The sequence below is a fragment of the Vulpes vulpes genome, chromosome 1 (genome assembly GCF_048418805.1).
Source record: "Vulpes vulpes isolate BD-2025 chromosome 1, VulVul3, whole genome shotgun sequence".
Taxonomy (NCBI): Eukaryota; Metazoa; Chordata; class Mammalia; order Carnivora; family Canidae; genus Vulpes; species Vulpes vulpes.
In genome coordinates, this window is record NC_132780.1 from 198864572 (window position 1) to 198884801 (window position 20230).

The following is a 20230-nucleotide window of genomic DNA, read 5'->3' on the forward strand; positions in this document are numbered from 1 at the left end:
TTTTCATTTTAATACCATGTACGATACCAAACGCGCGACGCTCAGCTGGGCTGTACCAAGGAAGCCGAGGGTATTCGGCAGGTGAGGCTGCGAAGGTGAACTTGACCTTCCCACCCACGAGCTCCTGCCCGGCAGCCACCTGCTGCAGCGGGAAGGCCCGCCCCGCCCTCCGCTCCTCCCCGGGGGCTCCACCTGCTGTGATGGTTCCCCTGTGGCTTCCAAGGTGGGCTTGTACGCTAACGGCCACCAGAATACTCTATTGGCCTTCAGATGCTTACATTACCTGAATAAAACGAACACTTCCCTGCTTCATATTTTTTTTTTTAATCCCACATTTTTAACCTTCATTATCTACAGCCAGTCGTCTGGAATGTTCATGAGACACTTTTGGCTTCCATGTCGTCTCTCTTTTCTCTCTCACGACGTAACGCCCTCCCCTTCGATGTTTGGAGTCTGGCCCTGCCTTTCTGTCGTCCACATTCTTATTTCTTAAGCTTTTCTCTTTGAGCATCGCTGCCTGGTTAATGCCAAGGGGGACGAACCTCCCACCTCTGTATGGAATCCTCCGAAGAGGAGGAGAGGAAAGTGCCATTTACAGACACTGTTAGGAATTAAGAAAAAGAAAAAAAAAAACACCAAAAAAAGTCCTAGTTCAGAGAAGGTGTCAAGTTTGGGACTGGCAACCAACGAAAGGAACTGGTCCAACGGAGTAACAGCAGAAAGGAATGCCATCGACCTTCTTTTAGAGTCCACTCCAGGTGGAAACACCGCACGCGGTCACGGGGCACGGGGCACGGGGGGCTGGCAGGAGGGAGGGCCCGTAAGCCCAAGCTGGTGTGGATGATGCAGACCTTGGCCGGTGAGGAGAATTTCAATGTGGCCAGTTTGGAAGACATTTGTCCGGATGATTAATGGTATCATCGCAAAGTCTGATAATTTTTTTTGCCCTTGCACGTGCAATCGCATCACAGTAAATGCCATTACGGAAAAGTCTCCTGTATAACAAAACTACTTCCAAGTCTCCGAAGACGGGCTAAAATAACCACATTTAACCACATTTAAGAGATCCGAGGCTGATGAACTGTATGCAAAGAATCATCCCACGTCAAGGCTTCCCTAGGTGTCTGTTCACAGGGGACAGGGAAGCGGGGAGAGAGGAGGGCTGCGCAGAATGGCATCATTTCCCTTGAACTGTTTTTAGGTAAAAGTCATCCTCCCACCTCACCCATCATTTCCTGCCTTATTATCACAGCTTTGTCTCCTACATATATTCGCAAAGAAAGGCGGCCAGGCTTCTGGGGTAGGAGAGATGCAGGTGGTGGACGGGGCCACAGGGAGGAGCGTGGGGATGGAACCAGCGCTGGCTACGTGGGTAAGGGTCCCGAGGTCACCTTCTCCCTGCAGTGATTCTAAGGTGGCTGTTACCCAGTACACCTGTCCCCTCGCCATTCCCTCCAGCAAGGAGCATGATTTCAGTAGCTGCTGAAAAGTGGCAACAAAGTCCAAACGAGGTATGTGGTCTTGGGCAAGTCGGATAATGGGCCAACGCCTTAGTTTCCTCACCCTCGGTGGCGGCATAATATCAGGACCCACTTCCGAAGACCGTTGGGAAGGTTAAACGAGTTACTGTCCATACGGCGCACAGGAAGGTAGCCAGCGTGCACGGAGCGGTGCATAAATCCCTGACGTCGCTGGGCACATGCGTTGTGCTCAGGGGGAGGTCACTGTGCAGTTATCGGCTCGCCCCTCTTCTAGACCTGTGCTTCCCTAGGAGCTGCTTCCATGTCCGAGGCAGGAGAGGAGGGGCCTCGGTGTACAGCGTCGTCGCCGCTCCAGCGTCAGGGTTTGGCAGGAATGCAGATGCACTCGGGGTGTCCCCAGGGGCAGTGTGTTCACGACCCTCCTGTCCGCAGCCTGAGCTGACGGGTGCACAACTGCTCCTGACAGGATGGATGACCTGAGAGTCGGGAAGACTGTCTCCCTGCATTGTGAGGCTGAAGGACGTTCGTTCGGTTTTGGACTACACAAAGACGCGTGTGCGGGGCTCCCCAACCCCGGCAGCGGACACCCGCAGACCTCTCACTGCTTTTGGGTGACCTAAGACCGCTACATTTAATGAAATAATTACGTTATTAATGTGATTTTCCACCACTCATGGATCAAAGACTGGAATTTCACAAACAACATCAAAGGCCCATGAAGGTCTTCTTTCTTGCATCACAAATCTGTTCCAGCCTTGGGACTGTCTTTGATAAAAGGAGATTTGTACAAGGACTATGCATTAAAACTCTCTGAAAGGTCCTACGGTCTGACCATCAGGACCATTTAACGGTGGCCCAACTCCCTGGCCAGAAGATCGCCCGCACGCCAACACATCTATGGTACCCGGGTGGAGAAATGGAAACCGAATGTGGCAGGCCCAGAAAATCCATGGACTGTCTTACATGTGTTCCAGCCCCGGTAGATGGAAAATGCAAAGCCCGGGGCATCGGGTAGACCTGGACACTGGTCCTCGGCCGGGCTCTCGCCAGCTGTGGGATCTGACCCACGCGTTGGTTTCCTCACCTGGAAAATGTTGAGTTGACATAGACTTCAAAGTGGTGTCAAAAGAATCCAAAGAATTCAAAGGAATCAAATGGGCAACTTTTAAATAGCTCCTACGACACAGTGGTCCAGCCAACCTGAGTCTCTCCGGCTCCCTGCTCTGTGGTTAGCGAGGCCCTGAAGAGTGCCAACCTTCAGCAGGTAAAGTCTCACCTGTGCCCATACGGTCTGTGTCCTTCTAAACCTACAGTTTGGCTTTGAACTTCTAGGCTGTTCCGGATAGCGCATTCCCGTCCTGGCTCACACAAAGTTCAAAGACTGTCTCACTAAAACAAAACAATACAAAAAAAAAAAAAAAAAAGAAAAGAAAGAAGAACAACCCAAAGCAACAACAAAATAATAGGACACAACACAACAAAATGCTTCATACTGACCCTTCACCATCTTTACAGGAATAGAGTTTCTTTATAATGGGAGATTCTTTCTCAAAGGGCTTAGTGTGCTTCTAGCTCCATCTCCGGTGTGATGTGTAGTGGTCCCAGCTGTAGGCCTGGCCTACGTGGACCCTGGTTTAAGGCAAGGCTGAAACGAAATGACACTATTAGGCTCAGAAAGGCAGATTCCATAGTAGGAAAGATGAGGGTGCTCACACGGAGCCCCGGAGCCTGCTTGATTTGGAGGAGGAAACCAGAGAGAGGCTCCAAGGTGGTTTCTATGGACAGGAAATGACTGATGCCCAAGCAGTGGAGGTTGGGTGGGAGGGCCCAAGTATGTGCAGCAGGTAGGGTCCAGGACATCTAGGTCATGGTCAAGGCAAGTGATGACAGCAGATGCAGAAGTGAGAGGTCTGGGAAACGGCAAGTGTGAGTGAGGGAGGGCCCGTCTGGGTGTGGCATGGGAGGGCCCTGGCTTTCCTCAGCAGGAGCAGGATTTCTGCCTCCTGGGATGACCATCCCTGCAGCTTTGTACTCACCATAGCTGAATTTAGAGACTTTGTAGGAAGTGACATTGACTAAGTTGTGACCATCCCGTCTCATCTCCTCTAAGCCACTGGACAACTGAAGGGAAGGTACATCTTCCTAAGGTCGCACTGAAGTGAACTGTTATTAGACGCTGGCTAACAAAATGGGTCCAAAGCCTCATCGTTTTCAATAGAAGGACTGTCCGATTTGGAAATGAGACTGCCTACGGTTATTTCCATTAGAAAGGACAAAAATAACCTAATCCGGCTGCTTCTGCAAGTAACTCTTCTCTTTAAACCAGAGTTCTAGAAGAAGCATTGCCCGAGAGTAGAGCTTTATCCTGGTGACCAACTACAAAGATGGCAAAGTGCGGTATCCAAGACAGCAAACTGTGAGCGTTGTGAGAGTAACTGCTTTTTTTTTTTTAAAAAAAAAAAAACAAAAAGTAACCAACTTTGTCCCTCTCTTATGGCAGAGACTGGGCCTAACTTGACTAATATTTGAGAGAAAGCAGAAATCTGGCCCATGAAAGACTGTGATCATTTGATCCCTACACTGGACCCCAAAGAAGGTATCCCGTCTCAGCTCGGATGTGGCTAAGGACAATAATGGATAAGAAAGGACCTCACGGGGTGGCCCTGATGGTTCAGCGGTTTAGTGTCACCTTCAGCCCAGGGTGTGTTCCTGGAGTCCTGGGATCGAGTCCCACGTCGGGCTCCCTGCATGGAGCCTGCTTCTCCCTCTGCCTGTGTCTCTCCCTCTCTCTCTCTCTCTGTTTCTAATAAATAAATAAAATCTTAAAAAAAAAAAAAGAAAAAAGAAAGGACCTCGCAGAGGGAAATGTCTGAGGCCATGGAGGTTGATGGTCAAGTTGACCCTCCAGGGTCTACCCAAGAGGACACGTCTAGGAGGGCAGGTGGTCTCTGACATTCCTGCCTTGGCACTTCAGCCCTGGCGTGGACCAGGGATGGCTTATTTCATTTCTGAATGGGAGATGTCATCGTAGTTGTCTCATTCCCACATCAACACTATACAGAGATGGTCAGTGGGTAGAGCTAGACAACTCGACTGTTTATGGGTCACCAGAAAATGGCAAATGTCTCTGATCCTAATGGAAAAACTTGTGTAAAATGCCTTTGCTGGAAGCAGAGACTGGGTGGGACTTTGACAGCACGTGGAGACTCGGCTACCCAGGGACATGAAGTCGGGTGAGGACTCCACAGACTACGTCTTCCAGCCTTCCCTGTGGCTAGAAGTGGCCATATGGCTGGTATCTCACTAACAGAATGTGAAAGGAAGCGACAGGTGCCTCTTCCAAATCACTTACTTAAGAGAAAGTTGCCTACACCTCACTTCCGTTCCTCCACGGGCGGGAGCGATGTCAGCTTCGATTATGAAGATGAAGGTGGTTGGAAACGACACAAAGGAACCTGGGGCTTAGAATAACCTGTTGGAACAGAGTCACCCTACCAGCCTGGACTGGTGACGCCAACCTGTTAGGGAGGTGAGAAATAAGCCCCGTAGTGGATGTAAGCTTCTGTCGTTTGGGGTCTCCTTGTCATGGGAAATACATCCTCCTTTGTCCCAGTGCATGACATCACAATTCCAGAATGATTTTATAGAAGAACAAATACAAGCATTGCCCCTAGGGACGCCTGGGGGGCTCAGCAGTTGAGCATCTGCCTTTGGCTCAAGGCAAAACCCCGGGGTCCTGGGATCGAGTCCCACGTCGGGCTCCCTGCATGGAGCCTGCTTCTCCCTCTGCCTATGTCTCTGCCTCTCTTTCTGTGTCTGTCATGAATAAATAAGTAAAATCTTAAAAAAAAGAAAAAAGCATCGCCTCTAAAGGAATTTGAATTTGAAATTTTAATCCCAGGTACTACAATATATATATATATATATATATATTTGCAGACATTATTATAAATTCTTAGGTCAGCACGAGTTTAGTATCTGGGGTATGTCACCAACCTGAAATCACATGGAAGGAAGTCCCAGTTTTATCAAGTATTCAAAGGTAGCCCCAAACGAGTTACAGCCTGCTTCTAGGTCCTGGTACTTCTGCACCCTCTAGTCTCAAACAGAGACGTTTCTCCTTTGCCGGCTAGAGGAGCGTGTCGGCTCAAAGAGAAAGGAGACTCCTCGTGCCAGGAGGATGCTCTGGCCCTGCAGGCCTAGGTTACCTCTGAAGACGAGACTTTATATTCTACAGGGAGTAGGGAACAGCTAATTACGGTTTTCGTGGCTGCCATCAATTACCCTTGTTGAAAACTAGCCTCTTGCTCATTATTATTAGCTAAATAGAAGGAATTTAACAATAGTTCCAACCCCACGAGCTGCTTTGGACATCCAAGCATACCGCAGGATTCACGTACATCTGGGTGTCACACAGCCCACGTCCACACAACCACGGCCATAAAAACACCAGTAAAAACACCAAACACCAGTCAGTTCCATTAGGCTCCAGGTGCCCACAGTGTTATTGCCTGACTGTTGTTCTGTGTTTGCCCTCCTAAGGTTTTCTAAGACAGGCAATCTCTCCTCTCTTTTTTTTTTTTTTAAAATTCCGTACCACAACCCCCTTTCTCTCTCTCCCTCTCTCTCTCTCTTTTTTTTTTAAGATTTTATTTATTTATTCATGAGAGACAGAGAGAGAGAGGGAGAGAGAGACAGACCCAGGCAGAGGGAGAAGCAGGCTCCCTGCAGGGAGCCCGACGAGGGACTCGATCCCGGGACCCCGGGGTCACGACCTGGGCTGAAGGCAGGCGCTAAACCGCTGAGCCCCCCAGGGATCCCCCCTAAGACAGGCAATCTCACAAGCAAATATAGGGAGACCGAGGAGCTCTTCAGACTGAGAACATCAAACTAAGTATTTACTTCATATACGCGAAATTATACAAGGACCCTTTTATAGAAGAGAGAACGCGGGGAGAGCTGTAACTGGACCTATAGAGAGGACTGGAGTAGAAGCCCATTCCAGGTCCATTCAGGGAAGGTTTTATAAAGACTATGGGGGTTTACAGGCATGTGGGTTCACTAGGAGAAGGTAAGGGGCTTCCATGCTGTAGTGTATAGTGCAACAAATAATAATAAAAAAGACCCACAGGAGAAGGGGACACCTGAGTGTAGGAGACGTATTCAGACTTACATCAATACCCCGGAAGAGGGGTGCCCAGGTGGCTCAGGTCACCACCTCAAGGTGGGGAGATGGAGCCCAGAGTAGAGCTCCCTGCTCAGCTCAGCGGAGAGTCTGCTTCCCCCTCCCTCCCTCTGTATCTCCCCTTGCTCACACTCTCTCTTTCTCTCTCAAATAAATAAATCTTTAAAAGAAAAAAAAAAACGCTGGAAGAAAGCATTATTATTTGTGATTGTATTTATTTATTCATTAGAAGCACGGAGGAAAAGGAAACCCCAAAAGGGACACTCGAGGTGTCTTATGTGAATTACAGTGGAAAACTTATATTTGGGATATTTTCAAAGATCAAAGTATTTTGCTTGTTGTTGACAGTGGAGATTCTAGTGTAACTGGGGAGATAAACATCCTTAATAGCTTTTCATCTTGCATCTGTTACTGCTTATTTTATTTTATTTTATTTTATTTTATTTTATTTTATTTATTTGTTACTGCTTTTTTATTTTTATTTTTTTTTTAATTTTTTTTTATTTATTTATGATAGTCATACAGAGAGAGAGAGAGGCAGAGACACAGGCAGAGGGAGAAGCAGGCTCCATGCACCGGGAGCCCGACGTGGGATTTGATCCCGGGTCTCCAGGATCGCGCCCTGGGCCAAAGGCAGGCGCCAAACCGCTGCGCCACCCAGGGATCCCTGTTACTGCTTTTTTAAAGCAGGAAACACATATTCTGGTGCCCCTATAAATTTTAGACGACCATTTTTCGAGTCATTCAAATGAAGGCTGATTTAGAGAGCATGAAGCACCTAAAAATGCTGGTGATGAAGTACAGGCCTGGCGCATTCACCATGTCCGGTCAGGACTTCTGGTATTGTTTATTTTGGGTGCTAGGACTTGACCCACAGAACAGCTATCTGAAACCACGTAATAAAAACCTTTTCCGAAATGGGGTTCCGCCGTATTGGTTTTAGGATCAGATGTCAGTGTTCTTTGATCTTTGTTGCTCAGATGTTCTCATTATGTGGAACAGAATTCAGCAGGTGTTTGGTTGTTTATCCAGTAAAGGGGAAGGTGAGCTGGGATTAAATTGTTATGACATAGCTTTGTTTTAGCCCTGCTGAGTCTCACTGAATTCCGAATAATGGTGTTGCTGCAATAGCAATTTTGCTAAGTACAATAGGACACGGAAAAGCTTGGCTCGCAAACTAATGGGCTGCAGCCACCATCTGTGGATTGAAACGGAAGGCCTCGGAAAGGAATACTCATGAACGTAACTGGCCATCTTGCTGATTAGCTTCCTGGTGGACAGGATGCCAGTCGCCCACGTGAACCAGCACAACCCCTCTCTGGAAGCCAATAAGTAGACGAATAACCATTTGCTCCTGAATGAGCATTTGCCCAATAGACCCCAATATATCCAAAGCCCCTCTGCAAGAAGACACTTACAGTCAAATTATGTAAAATGTAGGAAATCATATGAACACTTTGCGAACTGTAAATTAAAAGAGAAAAACATAAGTTCTCGCGCCAGCGTTTATAGGGTCATTCTTTTCCCGTTCAGCGCGTTCCGCTCTGCTTTTATGTCCTATTCTCTGTGGCCGGGTTAACTGTTAAGCTGGCAAGCTCGAGTTTACGTTCCTTGATTTATCCAAAGGAAAATTTGGGCCTCGGTTGTCAACATCAGCACACAAGATTCTACTTTTAAAGAAAAAAAAACTGAAACCCGTCTTTGCGAGAGCGCAGGTGCGTCTCCCTGAGTGCACGCAGGCCTGGCACACGCGGCTGAAGCCTTCACGAGCCGGGAGTAAAACACCTGCACTACCAGTGTGTTTACTTTCAACTCCAGAGCTTTGAGTTTTTAGGGACACCGGCCTCCACTGAAACCCAGTGAGGGTCGACATTTTAGACGATGAAAACTAATTCTGAACCTCCATGAGCTACGGGAGGGCCGGTGGTTGGGAAGAAGGAAGCGCTCGGAGCTCACCAGCGGCTTCCACGTGGACCTCCCCCCTCTCTCCTCCGAATTTCATCTTGCAGCCCAAGGAAATCCAGGGGATTTTTCTGAGACTGTCGGGTGAGAGGGGCGAGCGCTGGCTCCCTCCCCTGCCTCTCCCCACTGCCTTCAGGTGCCCCCCCACCCCCCCACCATGCGGGTGGAATAATCGCCCCTTGACCAGGGAGCCCCCGCCTCGGCCAGGAGGGAGGTAGGGGCTCAGCACCCGGGCCCTCTGGCCTGCGCTTTCGACTGTGATGCCGAAATGTCCGCCTTGCCTTGACTGGGTCACAGTTTTGTCCACTGAATCTCCTGGGAACCTGCCTTATCATTCCCACGCGACCTGGTTTGCCCCATGTTAGTTCTCGCCTCCCCCGACCCTTCTGGTTCCGCCGCACCAGGCGTAGAAGTCCTGCCTCTGAGCCCCCCGCCAATGGTCGGGGCCCCCCGCGTTGGCTGCAGTTTCCGGTGGCTCTATTCAAGGCGTCCACCTCAACACACCTTGCTGCCCGACGTCCACGGTGGTGGGAACGTGGTGACTGCCGTCACTCAGGTACCGGACTTGGCTCCTAGTCTAGAGTCTAGACTTTCTCAGCGAACTTACGGCCGCTCCGTGCCTTCCTGACGGTGTTCTTTGGTGGTGGGGGAGCGCCAGGCCCGGCCCGAGTCGGCCCTGCTTCAGGGGAGCTAAATGAATAATGTTCACAATCCCCCATGAAGGGACCATAGGTTGGAATCCTTATGTATGCGATTGGAATTGTGTTGCGCTTCCTAATTCTCCAAATGCTGTTTGCTCCATATTTCCATTGACCTGCTCATCCTTCCCATCCACCAGTTGAAACCTCTGTCCTCTCTCGATGGCAGCAATTATCCGATGATCATCTTCACGTTCCTGTTCTCCGCGGGGCAGATTCCCATCTCATCGTATTGATGGAGACACCAAGCTTCTGTCCTGGCCTACGTGTGCCGTCTTCTCTCACTCTAGGTAACTCTCCTGTGCTCAGACAGACACGACCGACAGGTGCAGCAGTAAAGCTACGAGGCCAGTAGCAAACATCAGTAACTCTCACCCCTGTTTCTTCTATTTCAAGTTTCTGGGACCCACTTTTCCCTTCCTTTCTTCTTCTATCAGATCAAGGATGCAACTGGAGCCAGCCGTCGTCACTTCATTCATAGCTGCCTCTTCACATTCCTCACACTCCCGCTAGTCCTGCAGGCCGGGCAAGATCAGATCCGTTTTGCAAATGAGGGAGCTCAGACCTAGAAAGGTCAAGATGATCTTGCCTTCAGCTCTTTGCTGTTCAGGTGCCTTCAAGTGGGCAACAGTGAGGAGTGAGGACTCACCTCGGGGGCCGAGGGCACACAGGGTCGGTCAGTGTGGAGCAGAGACGATCCCAGGGCATTTTAATTTCTGGGTCAGGCAACTGGGCTGAAGCAAAGGCCAATCTCCTGCTGGAGGCTGGGACCTTGGCCATTAGTCTACTAATGAGGCAGGGCAGGTGAGGGGCAGGGATGGAAAGATGCGCACGCGAAGGGCTGGGATGGCCCATCTCTTGGCTGGCTCTGACCTTTTGCAGAGGACTAGAGAACTCTGTGACCACTAATTGCTTCCTGCCCCGAGGGAGGAGAAGGGAGTGGCGGCCTGCTTAATTTCTGATCCGCTCCTTTTGGATTCGGGACAAATAATCCGACCGGAACTATTCATAACCAAAAAGAAACACAAAAGAGGGGCTAATGGGTAAAATTCCGATTGCAAGTATCAAAGCAGTATCACTCGTAAATGTGGCTTCTTTACCGTATTCAAATACGACTGCAGTGGCTTAGGGACCCTACCAAATAGCCCTGTCCCGTTACCCTGCCCATCGATTTAGGAACATGCCATTCTCCCTTCCCCGGGCCTGCTCTACTCCGGCGGCACTGGGGAAGGCAGGGGTGGGGACACACACACACTTAGCGAGTTCGCGTGGCTGGGCCTCCTCTTCCTATAGGATGCACCTCACCCTTAGGTGGCCAGGCTTTGCTCCCTGTGGCCTCCGTCAAACATGACCTCCCCTGAAAAAGCCTCCTGTGACCGTGTGCATGAGAACACACCTTTTCCTGCCCTCCCCTGAGCCCCCCTCCCCTCGTCACATACGTATTTGCTGCCTGCCTCCCCAGTCCCCCAGCCTCCCCTAGAATGACAGCTCCAGGAGGGCAGGCCCTCTGTTTTGGTCACTGCCATTGGCCCAGCAGCTGGGGGAGCCCCTAGAGAGCAGGGGGTGCTCAAGAAGTTATTTGTTGCATGAATTTATGCTAATTACTTCGTGGAATAATCTCACTCACGCTTAACCCTTAATGTATTTGGCTTGATCTCTGATGCCTCATTTTATCATACTACATTTTAATAATGCTTTAGCTTGCGGCTTCATAACGTATCTCCTTTGCCATCTTCTTTTCGATTTTAAGTGCCTACAGTGATATAAATAGAATATAAATAAATGGGATATAAACATGTAAAGAATAAAGAATAAAAAAAAAGGATAGGATAGCAACGTGAGGGCAGCCCGGGTGGCTCAGTGGTTTAGCGTCTGCCTTCGGCCCAGGGCCTGATCCTGGAGATCCCGGATTGAGTCCCGCATTGGGCTCCCTGCATGGAGCCTGCTTCTCCCTCTGCCTGTGTTTCTGCCTCTCTCTCTCTCTCTCTCTGTGTGTGTCTCTCGCTAAAAAAAAAAAAGGATAGCAAAGTGAAACTTGCAGAGTTAGAAGACAAAATAATTTGTCTTCTGTTAAACAAGCCAGTGGACTCTATTCAGCAACTCGAAAATAAAGAGAAAAAACACACAAAAAGCAAAACAACAACAACAGAAACACCCCACAACCCCCCCCCCAAAAAAAAGCCCCTAGACCCCTTTGTAGTTCCATTAGGCCACTGTGGGAAAACGTGGGTTTGAATTCAGCTCCTATTACTTACTGGTTGTCTACTTGGGCAAATGGCTTGATGTTGCGGGTTCCGGCTTCCATCGGGGAAATGGAGGCTGTTCTGGTGTTACCTCATGGTAACTAGGGGATGGTCACCGGGAGGCCAGAGGAGGGGTGAAGGGCGCCTGCCACCCCCCGGCCACCTGGACAGGGGAGCACTCGCATACAGTGAGGAGACGCCACGTCCAAGGAAGGGCTGAGGGTATCACACCATCATGTAAGTGACCTTCCGTCTTCCTAGGAGGAAGGAAGCTACCCCACACAAGATCCTCCCAAACCCTCTTTTAAACACGAACCTCACGTACCCAGCTGGGCTTGGGCCTTGGTGTGAAACGTGTGGGTCAACACAGCCCATGTGTATAGACCAAATGGGAGGCACCACCCAGGATCCCTACCACCCCCAGACCACTTTGCCATGCTTTACCCCCCGGTGCACCAGCAGGACCTGCCTATGTAGATGGATGAGCTGGTCTGGCCGGACAACACTGTAAATAACAGCCACCAGGAAAAAAAATCTTGAGCAAAATTAATTCTCCACAGCGGAACCGAGCAGGGAAAACAGAACTGTGCTTTTCCTGCTTGTGATTTATCACATGTCCCCTCTTAACTCACAACAATGAATCACTGACTTTTCCTCCAGGACTTCATCCTCTCCCGGAGTCTGACTCTGCATAGATGCACATGCAAGGAGGGGACCTGTTTTTCCACTTGGAATTCTCTATGCTGCGCTTTCACATCCTATTCTCCCCAACATTAACGAGAAGTGTTCAAAGGGGACTTATCCCATGAGACAGTTCCTCCTCACCCCATTCATTCCTGTTTCTTCCAAATTTGCAGCTGAGCTTCATTAAGACGCAAATTTCTAACAATGCGATTAGGGCGTAAAATTCATATTCTTCTACAGGACATTTCTATATTCAAAGGTAGATGTCTAACCAGTGATGCCCACTCGTTGAGAAAAAAATTAAACATGATCAAAAGTGGTCTGTGTTTTGTAGCTGTTGTGCTTTGTAATTCTGGTATTTACGTTTTAAGGCCCATGTTTCACAGGCCTTAGTGCGGCCGCCTTACTCCTAGAGTCGCGTAACATGCTCTCTAGTAATGTGTTCTCCGGAATTCCATCAACCCTTAGTCATGCTTCTATTTATTATTTCACCCTGACTTGCTCAAAACCAGCCTCTTCTTAGCCCAGTTTCTGCGGATCTCCTTGTTGCTAAATCTGGTGGTGACACTTCTCGGTCCCCAGCTTGCGTCACAGCCTTGGCAATATCTGGCACTACTGACCACACGCTCCTTCTTCTGAAAACGTTTTATCCTCTTGGTCATCACGAGACCCGCCAGTCTTCACATCTTCCCACCACCTCCGTGGCTCTTCGTTCTCAGTGTCCCTTGAGGTCTCTCTTCCATCTGTATCTTACCTGATGGCTCTTCCTCAGGCCCTGTTCCCGGCCACTCTCTCCTCCCTGTGAACCCTGCTGACGCAGCCTGCCCTACGTCCATGGCTGCGGTTAGCACCCGTGTTAGTCACGTCGTCATTTAAGATCTCTCTCCGCAACTCAGCACCACGCAGTCAACACCTCCTGCCCTTGGCACTCAGATAAGAGCTCTTCCATCTTCATGTGCCCCATGGCACGCAACCACCTTCCACCTCCGCCCTCTCTTCCTTCTGCATCCTTTCCTTCGGTGACTTCCGTGACTCTCCATCCCATTGTCCAAGCTACGTTTGTGGGGATGATACTAGGTTTCCAAGCATGATTCTTAGTATCTACTTTCTTGTCCCTGTTCCTACCGTGGAGCCCTCAGACCATGGTCACCCTCTTCCCCGTTCACTCTCTTGACCTCCTAACTGGCCTCCTGCCTCCTGTCCCGTCCCCATCCATTCTTCACTGTGCACCAACAATGCTGTGTCTATTATACAAATCTGATCTTGATACTCACACTGAAAGTCTGACACTCAATTTAAAATCATTGGATAGTTTCTCATTACCCTCAGGACTTTGGTCCCAAATCCAAAGATCAGTTTATATGGCCTCAAAGGACTGGTCCCTCCCTGCCTTTTTGGCCTTCTCTCTTTCTTCCTGACACTTTTTCTCTTCTTTCCCCCACACGTAGCCTTCTAAGCTTCAGTCTTTCTGAAAATCTTCCAGTCCTCTAATGCTATTTCTACCGCCTGGTAGGCCCTTGTCCCGGTACAATTCTTACTCCTCCCTCGCCTCCCTGGTTTGCTCCTATGCAATGGTCAGCTGTCACTGGAGTGTCACTTCCTCCAGGAAGTCTTCATGGGGCCACGTGCCCTGCTATGCCATCTCCTGTCTGAACCTCCCACTCCTGCCTCATCCTACCACTTTAACCACCCAAGGACTCACAAGCCATGTCAGCTCTGTGTGCCCAGGGGTGGTGTCTGACCTGTTTGTGGTGGATCGCCTGAGTCTTGGGTAGTACATCACACATAACAGGTGCTCAAAAATATGTGTGGAAACACCAATAACAGAAAGGATAAAATCTAGTTGTCAAGTTCTCATTGACGTTGTAGCATGCCTGTCTACTTTCTGAAAACATGAGCAACAGAACCTTTACTATCTTTAGGCAGAAGCTGGAAGAATGCTCATCTTAAAAAAAAAAAAAAACCAACAGCAAAACCCAATAGTCATGGAGTATCGTGTGTGGGTACCGTGCAAGGTGCTTCGCACACCCGTCATCTTGTTGCCACCGTGATCTATGAGGCGGGAGCCATTATTTTCTCCACATTACAGATGAAGAAAATAAGGCAAAAGGAAATCAACAGTTTGGCCAAAGTCAGTTGGCAGAGTCAAGATTATATGAAAGCCCCAAGGCTCCCCACCAAAACAACCCCAAAAAACAAACAAAACAACCCAACCCATCCGACAAAATGGATAAATGTGTTCAACAAAATGTATGGAATACTTGTTTTGTGTAAAGTACCATGAGGGATGCATCCACACAATCCCTGCACCACTTAACTCCAGTGAAAACAACCAGAAGCGTTCAAGAGTGGCACTGTTTTGCATTTGGCCAGTTGTTACCATCAGCCTGGCAAGAAATATGCTGTATTACAAAAAGAATGTGATTTGGTACACCAGAAAACTTTCCAGCTTTTCTGCACCAGATACTGTAATTTCGTTATTTAGCATAAAATGTGAATGCTCAGGTTCATTAACAGTCAAATCCAGATGCAAATGCAAATCACGAAATATAATGGAAAACCAAATAGCAGATTCTCATTATCTGCCTTTTGTTAAAATCTATGCCAGCGCTCTCCTCTGTAAACAAGTACCGAATTACAGTATTTTAGGCCTCATAGAAACCTAGAAATTATTTACTTCAATTCTCCCCCAAGTATTCTTAAGCTTCGGGTCCAAAGGAAAATAAGTAGTAAGCGTAAGAGATCGCCCGGACTCAGGCGGACTGGTCGGCAGTATCTACAAAAGCGGAACCTGTACCTATCCTGAGGCCCAGCATTATGATTCCAAGAAATATGCTGAATAGAAATGCTTTTATTTTTTTCAGCAAATTATATAGATGATAATGCTAACAGCATATTGTTTTCTGCAATAACTCCATACTGGAATCAGCCTCGTGAACATCAGTAGTAGGCCGGGCAACCCCGTCCTGAAGAAAACGAAGTACAGCCACATACAACCACGTGGCTGAATCTCAAAAACACGATGCTGAGCAGAGGAAGTCATAATTTTGTCATGGTTTTGCTCATACAAATTTACTCAAAGAACCGTCTAGCCTAATCCACGATGTCAAAAGTAAGAAGAACGGTTCCAGGTTCGGGGGCGCTGGGAGTGATCGACTAGAAGCGGGCGGAGGGGTGTGGGCTGACCTGCTGGTGATTCCTGCCTCTCCCTCCGAGTGCTGATGACACAGGTACGTTCGCTTTGCCACAATCCACTGAGCTGCCGACTTAGCAGGTGCATCTTTTCCCGTATGCATATTTCAGTAGAAATCACACCCTTTTCCCCCCAAAAGGAGACACTTTGGCACTTCCTGTTATCCGTCTCCTCCGTTATCAAGAAAAATCTCAGACACAATGGGAAACACTTGTCAGTGTTGCAAATCTTAATTCTGCTAAAACCAACATTTGCTTCAGTCCTGTCAACAAAAATAAATACTTCAATATTGAACACGTTTGCTAAAGAAACAAATGTGTTTGATGAGAAGACAAAAAAAAAAAAAACAGTATTTCCTTTGGCAAGCATTTGTTGGATTGGAGGTAGCAAATGTAAAACTTCCAACTTCTTATTGAATTTGCTTACACGCTCAGTTTACTCAAGATTCAGGATTTTTGAGGAGTTGTATTTTTAAAAAAACAAACCGTAGGGATAAAAATAATTGTAATGGAAATAAAAAAGACTGAATTTCTAAACTGTTGCTCTGGCTAGGTCCCAGCTACGCACAGTTGTGTAATGTCTGGCACATAACAAGCATTCAAAAAATATTTGCTATATGAATAAAAGTATAGTACACTGGGCACTCGTTAGACTACTTCTCATCAATCTTTGTCACACAGAGGTACAATGAGTGGTTTTAAAATACCTGGTAAAAGGAAATTACCTATACCTCTTTACTATTTTAGTAGACATCTAATAGAGAATGATGGTCGAAAAAAATAAATCTCCATCTTAGTGCTAATTACTATTATCTACAAAATACCTGTAAATGATAGAGCATTGCTAACTGATTTATGAGGCAATAAATCATTTAAAATAAAGACGTTTTATGAAAGAAAAACTCAAAAAGTCGTTAAGACCTTAGGAAAATGAACAAAAAGATCTCCTCCCACCAACTGCGTTTAGGGAAAAAATTGAGAGTAGTCTCACTCTCCCTGGAAGTAATCATAAATTAAATTGGTGTCAAGAAAACCTTAGAAATTATTAGCTTTCAGAAAAAAAAAAACAACCACTTACAATTTATATTTTCTACTTTTAAGTAGTATATTCTTACTACGACTCTAAAATCTGTCCAAACTCCCATTAACATTTTCAAAGAAAGTTCTCCAGTTCTTACCAAACAGAAATAAATAATATCTGACAACAGCATTAGGGAGCATAAACATAAAATTACCTGTTATTAAAAACTGAGCACATTTTTCTCAAAGAAATATATTGCTCAGCTGTAAAATAGTATGTTTGCCATTCACACTAATGTTTCAACATTATGGTTCAATCTTCTAAAAAGCTGACGTGGAAAATAATGGTGTAATAAACTAATTCATCATAATGTGCAAAAGAAACTGCTGGAATAAATTGTAATAACCTTTCAAAAACTAGCAGCTTTTAAAAGTATTAATTTCTACTCCAGATAATTGGAAAGGACACCTGGGTGGGTAGGCAATATTTTTTATGGGATTGCTCTGTCAGGAGCTCAGATTGTCTCTGGACTCAGCAATGATCATTTAGCACTAAATGACAGTGAATCTTGCAAATAGGTCTTCCTAGATGGTGTTTGCCATAAATTACCAAAGTCGACTCCCCTCAAGGTCAGCCAGATGAGAGGGCAGGTATCAAGCGGCCTTCGTGGGGACCCGGAGTGGTCCTCGGGTTTCTCATAAATGGACAATAGTTGTGTTGGCTGCCATAAAATCAACTTAATGGACTGACAACATAAATTACCATCAAACTTTGACAACAGCCGTCCCTAGAAAACAGCGGAAGAATGCTTTTATATCAAAGCCGAAGAAAATGGATAACAAAATGCTCTGCTCTGTACAAGATCGTAAATATTTTTAACAATTCTAAGTGGGGAATGAATTAATATTAGAAGCTACAGGACGTTTTACTGGAGGCATTAAAAACAGCATCCAAGTAATATTAAAACGATACCTGCTGTTTGCCTGCACCGGGTCTTTCACTAAACCTAGGTAACTAGAAAGATTATCGATGTCTTTCTAGTTTTTTTCATCTCTGTAGTCCACTGGACCCACCGGGAAGAAAGATTCTCGAGCCCCCACACCATTTTGGATGAATCATCAGTTCACTTTGCCTACGGCTCAGTTTTTCCATTTGTAAACGTAAAACAATGATTATACGAGGACATTTCCAAGAGCTACTAGGATTAACCCTAGTAGGAAGGCCCCAAGTCAACCCTAAACTACTAGAGAATCCTATTAACATATTTGTGAAAATAATGTACTCTGGACAATCATTTAACGACTTCTGAAAGTCAATTTGGTAAAAAAAAAAAAAAATACAACGGCTGAACTAAGAAATTAGAAATTGGGGGGTAAATTAAATATCATCGTTTAGCTGGGTTTTGATTACTCATGTAATTATGCTCCCATCCTGTAACTGCAGTCATCATGGTTAGTAGTGGTGGTGGTGGTAGTGCAACATGAAGCCACAATTATCCTCCCAGGTATTTTTATGATAGTATTTTTTATCTCTTGGAATTCAGGACTTCACTGCGGATTTTGCCAGAAGAAAGGCTACAGTGAACCAAAACAAGATGTTGCTGGCATGCAGCAGTGTCTCCGGCCATCAGTGCTATGTGTCATGTCCGTGAGCTCCATATATTTTGTAAACTTAACTTCCCAAACCGAATACGAAGGTGGCATGTCCTGTGTCTTCCTCTCCCACATCCGGTCATCACCCTCTCTCCTTTCTTTCTCTGCACCATCTCCTGCATTTACTCTTTCCCTCTCTCTCATCGTCACTTCCGTCTAGAACCTCGTCACCTTAGAACCGAATTACTGCAGGAGTTTCTCTGCTCCTGTTCTCCTTCCACCAGTCCATCCAGCCCACTCCTGCCAAATCAATCTTTTTTAAAGCACCATGTTAGTCATGTCATTCTTCTGCTAAAAATTTTTCAGACAGTCCCCATCACCTGGAGGCCAAAGGCCAGTCTTTAGCTAAAAATCAAAGCCTTTGGCTATCCGGCCTCTCCTCCTTTCCTAATCTCCTCTCCTCCAGTCCCTCTGCACAAACCTGCAGGATAATAAATGCACCTGCTGCTTGGCCACGTTCACCACAGCGCCTGCCTGGAGGGAACCATCCATCCTGCCTGCCTAGCTAGTTGCCTTCCTCTGTGACGCCTTTTTCACGACTTCAACCCATAGTCAGCACCTCCAGCCATGAGCCTGGAGCACTCATTTTTTAAATTATTATTAAAATGATTAATTTCACTCTTGCAACATGGATTAACCTCAGTTTTCATTGCTTAGCGGTTTCCATGTCTTTTCTCCTTAATTAATTTGTAAAGTTCTTTAAGGGTAGGGGTGTTTGTGTTCTTATTATCTGCCAATCTCCCTAGCGTGAAGGTCTGAAAATAGTTAGCAATCAGTAGACACTCGTTGAACGGATGAACGCAAAACGCCTCTCTCGACTTCTTGCAAGATTCGCACGAAAGCTACTCCGGTGTGTTTGCAGCCCGTGGTGTTCCAGAACAGCCATTTGTGTATGCGAGGCAGCTTTCCTGAACCTAATAAATCTGTTTTAATTTTTAAGTTCTTAGTGAAATTCTAGATCACGAAATACAAGCTGAGCACACGAGGCTTATAAGGCTAAAATATGACTTTGATGTAAACTCGGGCGCCACAGGATAAACACAAAACAGTGCATACGCGCTGAATTAATGCTGATTTTCTGAAAGTCCCTTACCAGCAGTAATCTCTAAATAAAACTAAAGTCATTCTTCGAATCAATTCCGAGAAACAAAGAGAAGTATGCAGCAGGGCAGAGTCTTTATCTTATAGATCAGAAATCTATGTCAGCTGATAACGTTCTGCAGAAAGAATATGGATTTGGGAACTCCTCGAGACCTGGGCTGGCAACTCCGTTCTGCTGCTGGGGTCGGGGACTCAACGCCTCTGAACTCTAAAATTCTCGCAAGGAAAATGAAAATATTAATTAATATCCAATTCGCTTGAAAACCCTGAGATGAACGAACCCCCTACGAACTCTCGATGAGGTCTATGAAGCCAAGGGCGCCGTGTGGCACCTGCCCCCAGGCCTGGCACGTGGATAATGACAGCTACCATCATCATTTTTGTTTGGAGAGTTTTTCTTCTTTTTACTCCTTACGTCCTCTCTGTTTATGGAGGAAAACGGCTTCCCTAATAGTCAAAGAGCATGAGGACAGGAGCCTAAGACACCCGGGTTTACACCGGGGCACTAGGTTACGCGTCTACAATCTATTGCTAACAGATCTGAGCCCCTGCTGTCTAAGCGGATCTATGGAGAAAACAAGATCTTGCAGAGCCATCCTGGACACCGACGCCATCGATTTCACAAAGTGTCTAGCCCAGAACGAGCTCCCTGTAACGGCAGACACGGACTCTTACGGGTCTTCTCTCCGATGCTCTCCTGCTCTGTATTAGAAAATCCACATTCATGAACTTTTTTTTTAAAGTAGAAGTAGGAAAAATTTCCTCCATAGACTTCACTACTTTGCAGAAAAACATAATTTCATATTAAAGATATCATATATTAATGTCTCATGAATACGTCATACATAAATCTCTTAAAAATATTTGTATAATGACTTATCGTTTGCAAAACACCCGTATATTTTGAGACTATGCTCTAAAAACGTCCCCCAAAAATAAAAAAAAAAAAAGAAAAACAATTTGGGATCCCTGGGTGGCGCAGCGGTTTGGCGCCTGCCTTTGGCCCAGGGC

The 20230-nt window shown here is 46.7% G+C and overlaps 1 protein-coding gene across 3 annotated transcripts in view; it reads right to left on the minus strand.

The window, feature by feature from the left end:
- HS3ST5 (heparan sulfate-glucosamine 3-sulfotransferase 5) overlaps positions 1 to 20230 on the minus strand; it is a 256909-nt gene that overhangs the window by 79020 nt on the left and 157659 nt on the right. The window lies entirely within an intron of this gene.